Consider the following 15,729-nt stretch of genomic DNA (forward strand, 5'->3'; position numbering starts at 1 on the left):
GGAATTCCCTTGGGCCTGTCTCCAGTCTACAAATGGATGTTCTGACAAAGCTCACTTTCTCTCTTTCTCTCTCTCTCCACCCTGCACTCATCACCTAACTTCCGGTTCTTGGGACATAAACCTGCAGAAGTTGTCAGCCTGCCACCTGACCTGCAGATTTTGGATTCTTCAGCCCCTGAAAACACATGAGCCAGCAGAAGTCTTCAGCCTGCTGCCTGAATACGAATCTGGGACTTGCCAGTCCCCACAACTGTGTGAGCCATTTCCTCACAATCGTGTCACCCATTTCCTTGAAGTAAACATCTCACTATATATATTCCAATATGCTTCACTGGTTTTGCTCCTTTAGAGAACCCAGACTAAGACATTTGGTACTGGTCCTAAAGGAATAAAATCTTAAGGATGAGTTTTCTGAATTGATTCTCAAGCCTGGCTAGACTTAAAGGCACTAATAACTCTATTTCCAGTAGTAAAGACAGCACTGTTAATCCATTATGTGATGTGGCAATAGAAATATGCAAAATATCACCATCGTCGGATTAAATATTTGTGAAAGACAAGGCTCCAGGTGCATTTTTGTCAGACAGAAAAGTCTAATGAAACTGGCTGGTGGTCCTACTTTCTCTAGACAAAGAGGAGAAAGAAAAGGATGAGCTCAGGGCTTCAGAGTCCCAGCTCAATTGCCACGTAAAAGACCTGAAAGTTTTTATTTGCGCTCTGAAAGAAATCCTTATTTCCTGCACTTTTCTCCTGCTCCATCAGGGACTGTCTGTTGTGTTTCCTGCCAGGGTGGTCATTGGTGGTAGCCGAGAACCATCTAGTTCTTCTGGTCTCGGGCTGATGGAGTCTCTGGTTTATGTGGCCCTTTCTGTCTCCTGTGTCTCTGATGTTCTTCATTCGTCTTTGTGTAGAGCAATCTTTAATGCTTGGAACTATCTGCACATGTGGAAACTCAACAAATGTTAGCTATTTCCAGAATTGAAAAGAAAGAGCTATATTAGGCACTGTACTGACTTCACAGATTCACCGGAAATTGTAGGGCTGAGAATCTGCACATTGCCCATTCCTTTTTGGATCCTTCAGAGTAGATCCAGATCGCACAAAGCGTGTCTTGGAGAAGAGGCAAGACTCCAGTGTTGGCCACAGCTTCCTGTCTTATATCCTGACAAAGCCACTCTCATATCCCCTTTCCCATCTGCTAAACCTTTCTGATCAGCCTGGACTTTGCAATGTAATTCCTAATACAGACTTTTCTCATATATTCTCTCTGGACAAACTCCTCTGATTTACTGGTCTTTGATCTTTCCTTCCTGACAATTGACTTATGGGCCTCTCCTGCTCTACATATTTAGTGTCTGTCAGGTGAGAGGAGTTTGGGCCTCACAGGGCAGAAACAACAGCCAGCCTTCCTCGGAGGGCAGAGAAATTTTACAGGTAGAGGCTTGAGAATTGTTTTCACGTTTTTAAAAGCTGAAAGCTAATTTCCCACTGCCTTCCATTATTAAGATATCAAAAGGCAACCAATACATATTAACAAAAGAGAGGATGTATTAAACAGTTGGATAAAGATTGCTTCAAAACAAGTGTTGGTAAGCCTCAAAGTTTGAAAGTATGCATTATCAATTATCTTAAATTCTCTCTTTTTCATTAATTTTCTGAAGTGGATTCGTCAAATATTGATAATGGTAAAGCCTGCCTCTGAGATTTTTAAACTGAAACCAAATGACAATGGAAAGGGAAGGCCATCTTAGGACTTGGACCCTCCTAAGCATTTGAAAATTCTCAAATAACGCTTGACTTGGAGTGAATAGTGTCCCCCTAAAATATGTGTCAACTTGGCTAGTCTATGATTCCCAGTATTATGTGATTGTTCTCCATTGTTTGATCTGATGCAATTTTCCTACGTGTTATAAATCCTAAATCTCTGCCTGTGGTTAATGAGGCAAGATTAGGTTATGTTAAAGAGGATTAGAGTGGGATGCAACACCCTTACTCAGGTCACAGCCCTGATCCAATGTAAGGGGAGTTTCCCTGGAGTGTGGTCTGTATTGCTTTTTATTTTACAAGAGATAATACGAGAGAGAAGGAATCAGAGAGAGAGAGAGAGAGAGAGAATATCATACCACCAAAAAGGAAGTGCTGAGAGTGGAGTGTATCCTTTGGACCTGGGGTCCTACACTGAGAAGCTCCTAGACCAGTGGAAGATTGATGACAAGGACCTTTCCCCAGAACTGACAGAGAAAGAAAGCCTTCCCTGGGAGGTGGCACCCTGAATTTGGACTTCTAGCCCTCTAAACTGTGAGAGAATAAACGTCTGTTTATTAAAGTGGATGGCTTTAACAAGTGGTATTTCTGTTATAGCAGCACTAAACAACTAAGACAAAACTATAACCTGTTAAATAAAATATGCTTATGCTTCTGCATTGAGAAGGATACCTTTCTAATGACCTGGAAGCCCAAGTACGAATAGAATTCCTAGCCTTCTTATATTCCACTCTGGAACGTGATCATGTAGGAAGTCCTGATCTCATCCCTTCCAAACCCTAGCTTTGTCCTGCACCACAAAGGAACTCACATGCACACAGGCTTGTAGACATCCAACTCACATTTCTCAACTTCATTCAAAACTTTCTAAGTAAGCTCTCCTTGGCCACCCATCAGTCTAGGAGTGCCCATGCTGGTGGATGAGGTCTGTCCTCAGGAAAACCGACCTGAAGAAGAAGCCCATGCTTGTCCTGAAAATATTCAGGTCCTCAGAATATGTTTGGAGTCAACTGAGCAGGGAACTCTTGGGTCCCACGTACCCATAATGTAATCTGGGTCCATGTTCCCTTGGCCCAGTAATCTCTTCTCTCCATGGCTAGAGGGGAGAGTTTGGAGAGCAGCTGAATAGTGGAGGGTCAGAGCAGAATCCACTTAGAGGAGGACACCAGAACAAGAACTCTTCTAACACAGGTCTAAAAGTAGTCCTATTATGGTTATTAATAATTCTGCATGTTTTTGTTTCCAATTTGTCCTTGCATTAAAAACAAACATTTGTTTTATGTATCTTGATGCTAAGGTTTTAATGTTTAAACATTGATTACAATTATGTCATATTTTGATCAAAATGACAGAATTTTCTGCTTCATAAAAAAGAAAAGTAGTCAATAAATCTGTTTTAAAATCCCAAGTATGAGTTTGTATGTGTGTGTTGAGGAAGAAGGGCTTCTCCTTCTAAGTATATATAGAAGCTACATATCCAGTTTACTAATAATATTAACCCTGGCAAACTGAAAATTTATTTTGCATCTTTGTTATCTGAAATTATGGAATAGAGTTAAAGAAAGAACAATCTTTAAGTCCTTTCTCACCCCTCCTTCTCAGCTGCTGAACTTGGCTTTGCAGTCTTACTCCTCCTATATGTAAGACTTGGAGATGAAACAGCCAGAAACCTGGAAATAAATGCCAACAGGTACGGACAAAATAAGCCCTAAAAAAAAAAACAAAAAGAAAAAAAAAAAAAACTGGCCTACGACCCTCACATATATTAGAATATGATTTGGCCATAAAAAGGAATGAAGTATTGATTCATGCTACAACATAGATAAAAATTATCTATGTGAAAGAAAAATTTTTGCATTGAAAAATTATGCTAAGTGAAAGAAGCCACAGACAAAAGACAACAACTGTGTGATTCCATTTGTATGAAATGTTCAGAATAGGCAAATCTATAAAAACAGAAAGTAGATTAGTAGTTGACTAGAGCTGAGGGTGGGATGGGATGGGATGGGAGGGGAATAGATTGTGACTGAAACTGTGTACAGGGTTTTTTTTTTTTTAGGTTTTCTGGAATTAAATAGTGGAAATGATTGCACAACCTTGTGAATGTATTAAAAATTACTGAACTGTACACTTTGAAATGATGAATTTTGTTGTATGTGAAGTATATCTCAATCAAAAACAATAACAAAGAAGACACTGTAATGTGGAAAGAAGGCAGACTGACTAGGGACCTCAGGACCTGAGGAACAAACATAGTGGTGAGTTTACTGGGTTTATTTTTGTCTCCTATATGTAAAACTTGGAGCTGAAGAAACCAAAAACCAGAAAATAAATGCCAACAGGTACAGACAAAATAAACCCTAAAAAAATAAACAAGCAAACAAAACAAAAAAACTGGTTCTCTCTAGCTAAAGGACGAGGAGTGCAGCAGCCTAAAGAAAGAGAAAACATCTAGAAAATAGCAGCTTTGCTGCAGCCAAACACCACAAGGAGTGGGGGGTAATATATGATCCCATCTCCACCCATATCATCAAAGACTAAGTAAGAAAAATGGACTTCCACACTTATGAGCCTGTAATAAGTTGTGCCAACACTCCTGTCATGATAGTTTCAGAGAAGACCAAGTAGAGAACTGGGACTTTCATCCCCACTGGTTCATAACAAGTCCATATACCCCTCCACTCACACGTGGTGTTAGTGGAAACCACAAAGAAAGCATAGACTTTCACTCCCACTCAGAAGTAATTAGGCAATGCACACCTCCCCACTGTAAGGGGTATCAGAGGAGACCTAGTGGAGAGACAAGACTTTCAACAATGGCCAAGAGGTAATGAGTCAGTTTCATTGGAGACCAGGTGGGGAGCCAAAACTCCCATCTCTACCTGGCAACAATGAGGGGTCTCCCCTCACCCTCAGGTTCAAATGAGGCTGAATGTGGAACCTGGACTTCTAAACCCACTTGACAGTAATGAGGTGGTGTCCCCTCCCCCCCTTCCTTTTCCTTTTCCCTCTCCTTGCTGGAGTGGTATCAGCAAAAGCCAGCTAAAACAGGGGGTTTAAATATGATCTAGAGTCCCAGAGAATAATACAAAAATGTTCTGATTTCAATAAAAAATTTCTCATCATATCAAGAACCAGGTAGTTCTCAAGCTGAGTTAAAAAAAAAAAATCATATATCTCTGCTAAAACTGAGATGACAGAGCTGTTAGAGTTGTCTGAAAAAGGTTTTAAAGCCCTAAAAAAACCCCAAAAAGCCAAAATAAAAAAAAATGTTTCAATGAGCAATTACCAACATGCTTAAAACAAACAAACACAACAAAAAGCCTTAGCAAAGTAATAGAAGATATAAAGATCAAGTAGAAATTTTAGAAATGAGAAATACAATAACTAAAATAAAAATCGTAAAGAATGGGCTCATCAGCATAATGAAGGGAACAAACAAAAGCATCAGTGAACTAGAAAAGAGAACAACAGAAATGACTCAATCTGAACAACAGACAGAAAATATTTTGGAAAAAAAATTAACAGAGCATCAGGGACTGTGAGGCTGATGAAAGACCTAACATTTGTGTTATTGGAGTCCTGGCATAAAAGAATGAAGGAAATAATAAAGATAAGAGCAGAAATCAATGAAATTGAAAATATAAAAATAGAGAAAATCAATAAAACAGAGATCTAATTCTTTGGAAAAAAATAAGTAGAATTCAAAAACTTCTAGCAAATCTGACAAAGAGGGAGAGAAGATGAATTACCAATATCAGAAATGAAACTGGGGATATCATTACATATCATTCAGATATCAAAATGATAACAAGGGAATACTATGAACATCTCTACACATACAAATCTGACAACTTAGATAAAATGGACCAATCCCTCAAAATATAAAAACTAGCAAAACTCACCCACTATGAAATAGATCATTTGAATAGCTCTACAACTATTAAAGAAATTGAATTCATAATTTAAAAACTCATAAAAGTCTCTGTGTCCAGATTGTTTTATTGAATAGTTTTACCAAACATTTTAAAAAGAATGAGCATTAATACTGCACAGTTGCTTCAGAAAATAGAAGAGGAGTGGTAACTTTCCAACTCATTTTATAAAACTGGTACTACCTGATATCAAAATCAAACAAAGACAGTGTTAAAACATAAAACAAATAAAAAAAAAACCAACACCTAAAGACCAACCTATATAGACTAAGCTTATATCCCTCATGAATACAGATGTAAAAATCTTTAACAAAATATTTGCAAATAGAATTTAGCAGTATATATATAAAAAAAAATTATATACCATGATCAAGTGGGGTTTATTCCAGGGATGCAAGGCTGGTTCAATATTTATAAAAATGATAATCCACCACATTACAAGAATATGGAACAAAATTCACGTGATCACACCAATTGATACAAAAAAGGCATTTGACAAAACTCGATACCCATTTATGACAAAAACTCTCAAAAAAATAGGACTAGTGGGGGAGCTGAACTTGATAAAGATCATGTACAAATCTTACAGCTAATGTTATACTTAATGGTGAAAGACTTAATGTTCCCTTAAGATTGAGAATGGAGTCTTCGTGGCATAGCGGTTAAGATTTTGGCTGCTAACCAAAAGGTTGGCAGTTCGAATCCACCAGTTGCTCTCCTTGGAAATCCTATGGGGCAGTTCTACCTTGTCCTGTAGGGTTGCTATGAGTGGGAATTGAAGCAATGGTAATGGGTTAAGATTGGGAAAAAGGTAAGGGTGTTCCCTTTCCTTGAAAAAGTTACTAGTTTTTTTCAGCATAGTAGTACTGGAAGTTCCAGCTGTTGCAATAAAGCAAGAAAAGAAAACAAAAGCCTTACAAATTGGAGAGGAAGAAATAAGACTGTTCCTGTTGACTGATAACATAATTGTCTACACAGAAAAGCCCAAAGAACATATAAAAATACTCCTAGAGCTAAAAAGTGAGTCACCAAGGTTACAGGATACAAAATAAACATATAAAAATTAGTCATACTTCTATATACTAACAATGAATATGTGGACACCAAAATTAAGAATACAGTAAAATTACAATTGCACAACAAAAATGAAATACCAGCTTATATATATATATATACACAACATATATGAGTCAGAATTGACTCGATGGCAGTGGGTTTGGTTTTTGGTTTTGTATATATATACACAGAACTAACACACTGAAAGCTACAAAAAGCTGATAAAAAATCAAAGATCTAAGTAAATGAAAAGACATACCATATTCATGGATTGGAAGACTCAATTGTCCTCAAATCAATATACAGTTTTAACACAATTCCTATCAAAATTCCAGAAAGATTTTTTCTACATGTAGATGAGTATTCTAAAATTTATGTGGAAAGGCAAAGGATCTAGAATGGATAAAACAATTTTGAAAAGGAAGAATGAAATGGCTAGAATTAGTCTACTTGAATTCAAGACTTATTAGATAGCTGCAACAATGAAAACAGTGTGGCACTGGCTGAGTGATAGACACATAGATAAATGGAACAGAACAGAAAAAAAAAAAAACCAAAAATAAGCCCACAAAAATATGCCCAACTGATTTTTGCAAAGGTGCAAAAGTAATTCAACAAGGGAAGAATAGCCTTTTCAACAAATGGTGTTGAAGGCCAAAATAAAAGGAACCTTGATCTAAATCTCACACTTGATGAAAAACCCCTTTTAAGAGGATGAAAAAATAAGCTATAGACTTAAAGATAATATTTGTAAAGCACATATCCAATGAAGAGTTAGTACCTAGAATATATAAAGAACTCTAAAAAATCAACAGTAAGAAAAAAACAAAGACAATTAGAAAATGGGCAAAAGTCATGAAGAGTCACTTCACTGAAGAGGATATAAATATGTGAAAGGATGTTCAAAGTTGTTAGCCATTAGGGAAATGAAAATTAAAACCACAATGAGTTATCACTACACACCTATCAGAATAAATCAAATAAAAAATAGTTACAAGACCAAATACTGGATATAGAAAAGCGGGTCATTCATACCTTGCTGGTCAGAATGTAAAACAGTATAACTGCTGTGAAAAGTGGTTTGGCAGTTTCTTTAAACCTAAAGATGTAACTACATACAACTCAGCAATTGCTTTTCTGAGAGTTTATCCTAAAGAAATGAAGATTTATGATCACATAAAAATCTACACGCAAATGTCTATAGCAACTATGTTAATAATAGACAAAAACTGGAAACGACCCAGATGGTTAAACAAACTGTGGTACATCCATAATATGAAATAATACTCAGCAATGAAAAGGAATAGAATCTCAGATAATTATGCTGAATGAAAAAAGCCAATTCCAAAAGATTATATGCTCTATGATTCCACTTATGTAACATTATTGAAATGATAAAATTATAATAATGGAGAACAGGTTAGTAGTTGCCCAAGATTAAGGATGGAGTGGAGGGTCACAGGATGTGGGTGTGCCTATAAAAGGGCAATATGACAAATTCTTGTGTTGATGGAAATGTCCTCTATCTTGATGGTATCAATGTCAATATCCTGACCTCGGTACTGTCTTATACTTCTGCAAGGTGTTACCTTTGAGGGAAACTGGATGAAGAGTACACGAGATTTCTCTGGATTAGTTATTTCTACTGTATGTGAATCTACAATTATTTCAAAATTAATAATTTAATTTAAAACTATGGTCTGGTCCAGCAAGGTCCAACCCCAAATTTCATAGGCCCTAGAAAAATATAACTTGAAATATAGGCATGGGGTTGGTAAAAGAGGGATGAATGGAGCTTTTGGTAATGATTTTAAAAAAGTAAAAAACCTTTCTGATCACAGATACCCTTCCAACCCCACACTAGAAAATTTCCTTGAAATCTTAGCTTCATATCCTAAGCAATGTATCCTAATCCCATGGTTTTAGTTACCTAACATCTAAACCCATTGCCATCGAGTCAATTCTGACTTGTAGCAACACTATAGGACAGAGTAGAACTGCCTCATAGAGAGTTTCCAAGTGGCAGCTGGTGGGTTTGAACTGCCGACCTTTGGGTTAGCAGCCATAGCTCTCAACTACTTCATCATCAGGGCTCCTACACCTAACATCTAAAATGACATGTAAATTACAGATGTTTTTATAAATCTATTTAAAAATCCAAAGCTGAACATTTTTCATCTCCTGACTTTAGTACTGTGGACATGAAAACAAACCTAGCTGTTCTTGGAAGGTATCAAACTATTCCTTAAAAGTTCTTGGAAGATATCATACTATTCCTTGGGATATAATATTTAAGTCTTGCTTTTCACCCATCTGTCATATTATGGTCACTTATAAAGACCACCGAAAACAACATTATCATTTAGCTTGTTCATTGAACAAATTAGTACCTACACATGACCCTGTTCTGACCCACATTAAATGATTTAGCTTGTTTCTTTTCCTTCCAGGTCAAAGCCCTGTTAAAATTCCTTGTTGCCCAAGTTGGCAGAAAATTGTATCTTGGATGCCAAAGTTGGGCAAAGGTAACCTTCCACACCAAGCAAGATCACTCTTCCCAGTGCTTCCGTATCTTGAGACCTCCATTTTCTGCAGTCTGTGTCAATATTTCACTGCCAATTTCTGTTCGTGAAAAATGTCTATCACACCTGGATAAATTCGTGAAACTCGGGAAGGAATTACTTCTGGTCCCTATTTCTTGTGATTTTGCAGACAGCTACTGAAAAAATAAAAACCTTTGAAATATTGATAATTCATATATCTGGCAGAAAATGATGTTTGTCCCCTAGGGTTATGAACTTTTCAGAGGTAGTTTTTTAAGTTCTGCCTGAAACTCAGCACAAAAAAGGCATATTGAGAAGGCAGACAGGCATATCACTAACTTAATACAAATTAAATAAAGAACAAGTAACCCTAGATCTTCTCCTGTACGCTCACAGTTAGAATGCTCTTTATTTCATGACTGACTGGTAAGTTTTTGGATCAGAAAACAGAGGCAGTTTCAGACTTAGTAGTTCTCTTTGTTCAGAAATGCAATCAATTATAAATAAAGAAATAGCAAATGTGAGATTGATTTCCCAGATACTTCAGAACTTTCCCCAAATCTCTGGTTCTCCACATGGCATTGGATGTATCTGTGTACGTCTGAGGGCACATGTGTGTGTTCACTTGCATGGGTAAGTATGTCCTATTGCAAAAACCTCCTCTTGGAATTCTGTTTTTCAAGCTTCCTCATTGACAACGACTACCCTAAAGTGCATAACAAAAAATTCAAACGTACATCCTGAGAGAGTTTTGAATATTAAGCATCATTGACATGCCCTGAGTCCTTGGATAAATGATTACTGACTAATTTGCAGAGCAAAAATGTAGCAACATAGAAAATAATTTTAATGTTCATGAAAATATTTTTTTATAGTTTCTCCCACCAGGAATTCCCATAATGCTCTATGACTGCCTCCATCTCTGCCCTGAACACTATGTTAGTTCTGTGACATGAGGGACCAGATCCGTTTTACTGACAAATATGTGCCCAGGGCCTAGCCCTGCGTCTGGTAAGTAGTGAGCACCAGGTAAATATTTGTGGAAAACGAATGAGGTAGGAGTCCAGCATGACTCCCAGGCTTCTGGAATGGGAGACTAATTGGGTAGTAATGACATTAACAAATAGAAAGTGTATTTTAAGTACAGCAAGAGTGAAGGGAAAGATAATTAACTTGAGATAGCTATGGGACATCCAGATGTAGATATCTAGGATGTACAGGTAGTACAGAGCTTAAGCTCCAGAGAGAGGTTCAGGTCAAAAATGAAGACACAAGAGAAGTTGATCTCTCCGGTGGAGAACATGTAGAAAGGACATAGACACAGGAAGAACTAAGGAGACTGTAAATATGTATGAGAGAGGGCATGATACCAGAGGAAGAGGACCCTATGGAGGAGAAAGAATCATAAAAGATGTAGAAATGGAAGAAAAAGAAAGTGATGATGGATAATTTAAGGGAGAAGAATTTAAAGAATAAGGGAGTGTTCCACAGTGTTAATGCTGCAGAGAGAAACATGAAAGGGCTGAAAAGTCATGGTTGTAGTTAGTACAAAGTTGTTGACTGCCACGACAAGAGTAATTTCAGAGAAGTGATAGAGTTGGAAGCCAGCACCGCATCCCTCTCCTATTCCAGTACAAACTATATCCTCTACCAAGCTTCATTTCCTCCATAGTATGGATCACCTACTAGTCCACTATGAGTAGCGCTGGTGGCACAGTGATTAAGAGCCCAGCTGCTACTAACCAGAATGTCTGCAGTTCAAATCCACCAGCCACTCCTTGGAAACCCTATGAGGCAATTCAACTCTGTCCTACAGAGTTGCTATGAGTCCAAATTGACTTGACAACATTGGGTTTGTTTAGCCCATTATATAATTTCTATGAGTTGGAAAAGATTTGAGAGCAACGGGTTTGGTTTTTTATATAATTTCTTACTAATTTTGTTTATTGCCTGTTTCTCTATGGAAACAAGCAGAATTGTCCAATGAATGGTCAGGTCCAATGAATAACTATGTGGGTTGCCTGGCAACAATCCAGCTGGGAACAGAAGCTACTCTTTCCCCTGGTGGGAGAAGCTTCACCTGAACTCAGCTTTTCAGGACCTCAAGGTCTTGAGGTGCAATCAGCTGAAGTTACCCAGAACTCACCTAAACAGCTGATACTTAAGCTCATACTGCTTGATGCATGAACCAAAAATGTTTATTCTGCCATGCAAGGTTACTCTTATTCCTGCCTTATAAAAAGACCAGCAGGTGCCTGAACATCTCTGATGGAACCCAGCACTGGAGTGTATCCAGCTGCAACCATACTCAAACACGCCTCTCTGTAGGATGCTGCAAGAATGACAGACAGATGTGCCTGAGACCCTTCTGTCTGTGAGCTCCAGGTGGCACTAAGTAATGGCCCAAGTCACCGAATGACCAAGTGACTGCCAATATGGAGCAGACTGTTATCCTGTTGCATGGCAGAAAATGTTGACTGGGTCACCTTGGAAATGGAAGATATCACATTGGCAGCAAGAACAGGTTGCTGGGAGGATCAGTCATTGGGTGCCTCATTATCCATTACCATAGATGATCCTGACTCAGAGGATGACGGGGGTTCCACGGGCTGCAAATGAAGCGCTCACTTGATGACCACGAGTCCATGGTTGCCTGGTCTTGGAGAAGATCCTCACTAAGTGGCTCCTATGCCAACAGCTCCTGAAGCTCCATGGTGGAGGAGGTGTTGAACAAGTTTATGGACCACCACAGCCCCAAAGCAGTTGAATCACTTAAGAATCTCAGAGTGCTGATTATTCATGGAAAGAGAACCTGTGATGAGGAGAAGAATGGCCAATTAGGAGAGGCAGGTATGCCTATCCTATTCTCAACTTGAGTTCACCATACACACCCTAGATGGGAGACTTCTGCAAGGTCCTATCTACAAGGTGAAGCACCCCCACTGAGCCTTTACCTGACAATGCTACTGGTGTTCAACCTGGGCCTGCTTCAAGACACTGAGTTAGGGGTCCAGCTCATGACAGTGGCAGGGAGCTCTGTCTTTTCTACTCCGCTGTATCTCCAGTGTCTAGAGCAGTTCCTGGCACATTGTAGGTGTCCAATAAAGATCTGTTGAATGAATGAACGGATTTATTTAGATTTGAGTTGAACAAATGAGGATTAAAGAGGTGAAGTCTCTGCATCAGAAGAGCAGCAAAATTTTCTTTGATGACAACTCTATTCTTGGTTTAATGATCAGGTTTTAAAGGTATATAGTGTGGGTACAATGTGGTATCTCCTTAAAGAGTTTTCCCCTCTTCCTCTTCCTCCTTTTCATGACCTTATGTTACAGAAATGAGTTTGTTGATCATATCCCTTAGTACAGGCAAGGCCCCTCCTTTTTTTTTTTACTTTCTTCTTTGTTATTTGTTCCACTTCCATTCCCTCCCCTGCATACACTTACTCTATAGTGTTTAATGTATGGCCTGATCATATGCATTCTAGGTGTTTATTTGCATATACATCAAGGGCTGACACTCAGGTGGCAAACATGAGCGCAGCATCACAGGTGGAGTCCATTCTAATGGGCTTAGTGCCCATGCCACATGCCCATGCCACACCTATTTTTAACTATTTTAAATATTACCCCTGTGTACAAAAACCAGAAACCAAACCTGTTGCCATCAAGTCAATTCCGTCTCATGGCGACCCTATAAGACACAGCAGAACTGCCCCATAGGGTTTCCAAGGAGCAACTGGTGGATTTGAACTGCCGACCTTTCAGTTAGCAGCCATAGCTCTTAACCACTTCACCATCAGGGCTCCATCTCTGCTCATAGCCTTTAAAAATATATGATATTCATTTAAATATATTTTTAATTGATATAAATATTTTGGACAACCTATACCTTTGTTTCTCATTTTTCTTCAGTCCACTTTGTTTTGCAGTCATCCATGTTGCCTTCATTTTTTCTGTTATAAAAAAAGAAAAAAAAATTTTTTTTCTGTTTTATAAAATATCCCAGTGCATGCACATAACATTTTATTCATCCACTTTAAGGACAGAAACCCTGGTGGCATAGCAGTTAAGAGCTATGGCTGCTAATCAAAAGGTCAGCAGTTCGAATCCATCAGGCACCTTGGAAACCCTATGGGACAGTTCTACTCTCTCCTATAGGATCACTATGAGTCTGAATCGACTCGATGGCAATGGGTTTGTTTTTCTGTTTCTCTAAGGACAGACACCAAGTTTACCACCTGCTCTTTACGGCCAATGACAACACTAACGTAGTTAGGAATGTCCTAATATATCTCTCTATGGAGACATGTGCTCATTTTTCTGAGGTATGTGCCCAGGATGGGATTGCTAGATAGAATGGTATACACCTCTAATTTCACTGTGTACTCATAAATCATTCTCTTCAAAGTTCTCATCCATTTACATTTCCTCCAACAGGGCACGAGGATTCCTGTATCCTCCAATCCTCTCCAGAACTTGATATTATCTCACTTAAAAATGCTGCGTTTAGCAATATTGCACTGTCATTTTAATTTTGCAGCTATAATTTCTAGTAAATATAAGCATGTCTTTAAATACTGTTTGCCATTCAGCCTTTCAGTTCTATGAATTGCTGAATTCTTAGCACAAATCTTTTGGCAATTTCCTGATTTTTTTTTTTCTATTTATTTCCATGAATTTCTTCAACATGCCAGACTGAATGCCTTATAAGTTTTTGGAGACTAAATGTTTTTCTCATTTGTTAGTATTGCCTTCTCAGTATTTCTACACAGCAGAATCAACTTTATATCCTCATATTTGCAAAAACGTATGTCAAATAACAGGATCTGTGTTGATGTTGAAACCTCTACCGCTCTGGGGAATGTAGCATCATAAAGAAGCGGCCCCAGAGAGTTCCCATTTATTAAGACTTCCTAATATACCAGACACCAAAATCCCTGCTTTGGGTCAGCTAATAGTCTAACGGGAGAGACATACAGAAAGAAATAATCTTCCAGACAATGAAAATGCTAAAACACAAGTATATGAACACCATCCTGTATGATGGGTCCAAAAGGTCTCCAGAACAAACAAAAGTTTACTAGCACCTTCCCTCTGATCCATGTCTGCTGATACAGTGGTTCAGGATTAAGTGGTTATGAGATCGTTTTGCTCTAATGTGACGCTAGGGGTTGTGTCATGCTGAGCCAGGTCCTACACATCTTCATAGAGGAGAGTGAAAATCACCCCCCTGAGCCCAGGGTCATACCTGTGTCCATAGCCATCATACTTTATATGAGGCCTTGTGGGTGTGAAACCAGTTGAGCTGTGGTGAAGGCTGGTTCTTCACAGTTCTTTTGCAGGCATACAGAGAGTCAGGGCCAAGCCCGCTCAGTTGCTCCCTCATCCCCAGCAGCCTCCCAATAGGAACCCACGTGCCAGGGACTGTCAGTGTGTCATTTCCTCCATCAGACTTGTTCTAAAGCAGGGTGCTCAGGGAGGCTGACCTTGCTTCAACTCAGCCTGACAGGTACTCGGAGCCTCTGGGTTGAAGTAAAGGGCTGGAGAAATTCCCGTTTGCTTGCATTGTAATATTTTGCAAATTCCTTTGTGCACATCTACACTTTCTGTAAATATTCTGAAGTAGCAACTCAAAGAGACTTTCTATTCCTTTTCTTCAATTTCCTTGTTTTACTGTCTTCTACCTTCCTTTCTCTTTTGCTCTCTCCAAAGGCATAGAGCCAGTTCTAGATTTTTTCAAGCATCTTACTTCTCCACTCCCTGCTCTGTCTCTCAACCTGCTCATTGTTGGCCAGGGCCCTGCTTGTTATAAATACTACCCGATGATAACAGGCAAGAGGCAAAAGTGAAATGGGTTCATTTTATGACCTTTCTTGATCTTTGGCTTAAAAAAAAAGGAGGAGGGAGGGGAAGTTAAATCTAGTGACAAAATTGCATTCAGGATGCAACTCATTATGCGTTTGTCAAAACCCATAGAGCTGTACAACCCGAAGAGGGAAGCTTAATGTAAACTATGGATTTTAGTTCATAATAATGTATCAATATTGGTTCATTAATTGCAGTAAATACACTACACTAAAGCAAGATGATAATAATAGGGTAAACTGTGTATGCGAGAACGGACAGGAAGTATATGGAACTCTATTACCTGCTCAGTTTCTGTGAAACTAAATCTGTGTTTTTAAAAAAAAAAAAAAAAAGCCTATTACCTATTTTTTTTTAAAGCTAATAAATAAAGTTTGAAGAGTATCTACAGATTACGAATGTGCGTGGCCTCTGTTTTCCTCTAAATAAAATTGTTAATTTTTTACCCTCTCTTTTCATCTTAAAGATGTGGCTTTCTAGGTTCTTCTTATGAGGCTTTTCTGGAGCTTCAAAGCTGGAGCTAACTCTGAGAAAGTGATGTGTGCCTGTGGGAGGGTACGAGGCCTG

The sequence above is a fragment of the Loxodonta africana genome, chromosome 25 (genome assembly GCF_030014295.1).
Source record: "Loxodonta africana isolate mLoxAfr1 chromosome 25, mLoxAfr1.hap2, whole genome shotgun sequence".
Lineage (NCBI taxonomy): Eukaryota > Metazoa > Chordata > Mammalia > Proboscidea > Elephantidae > Loxodonta > Loxodonta africana.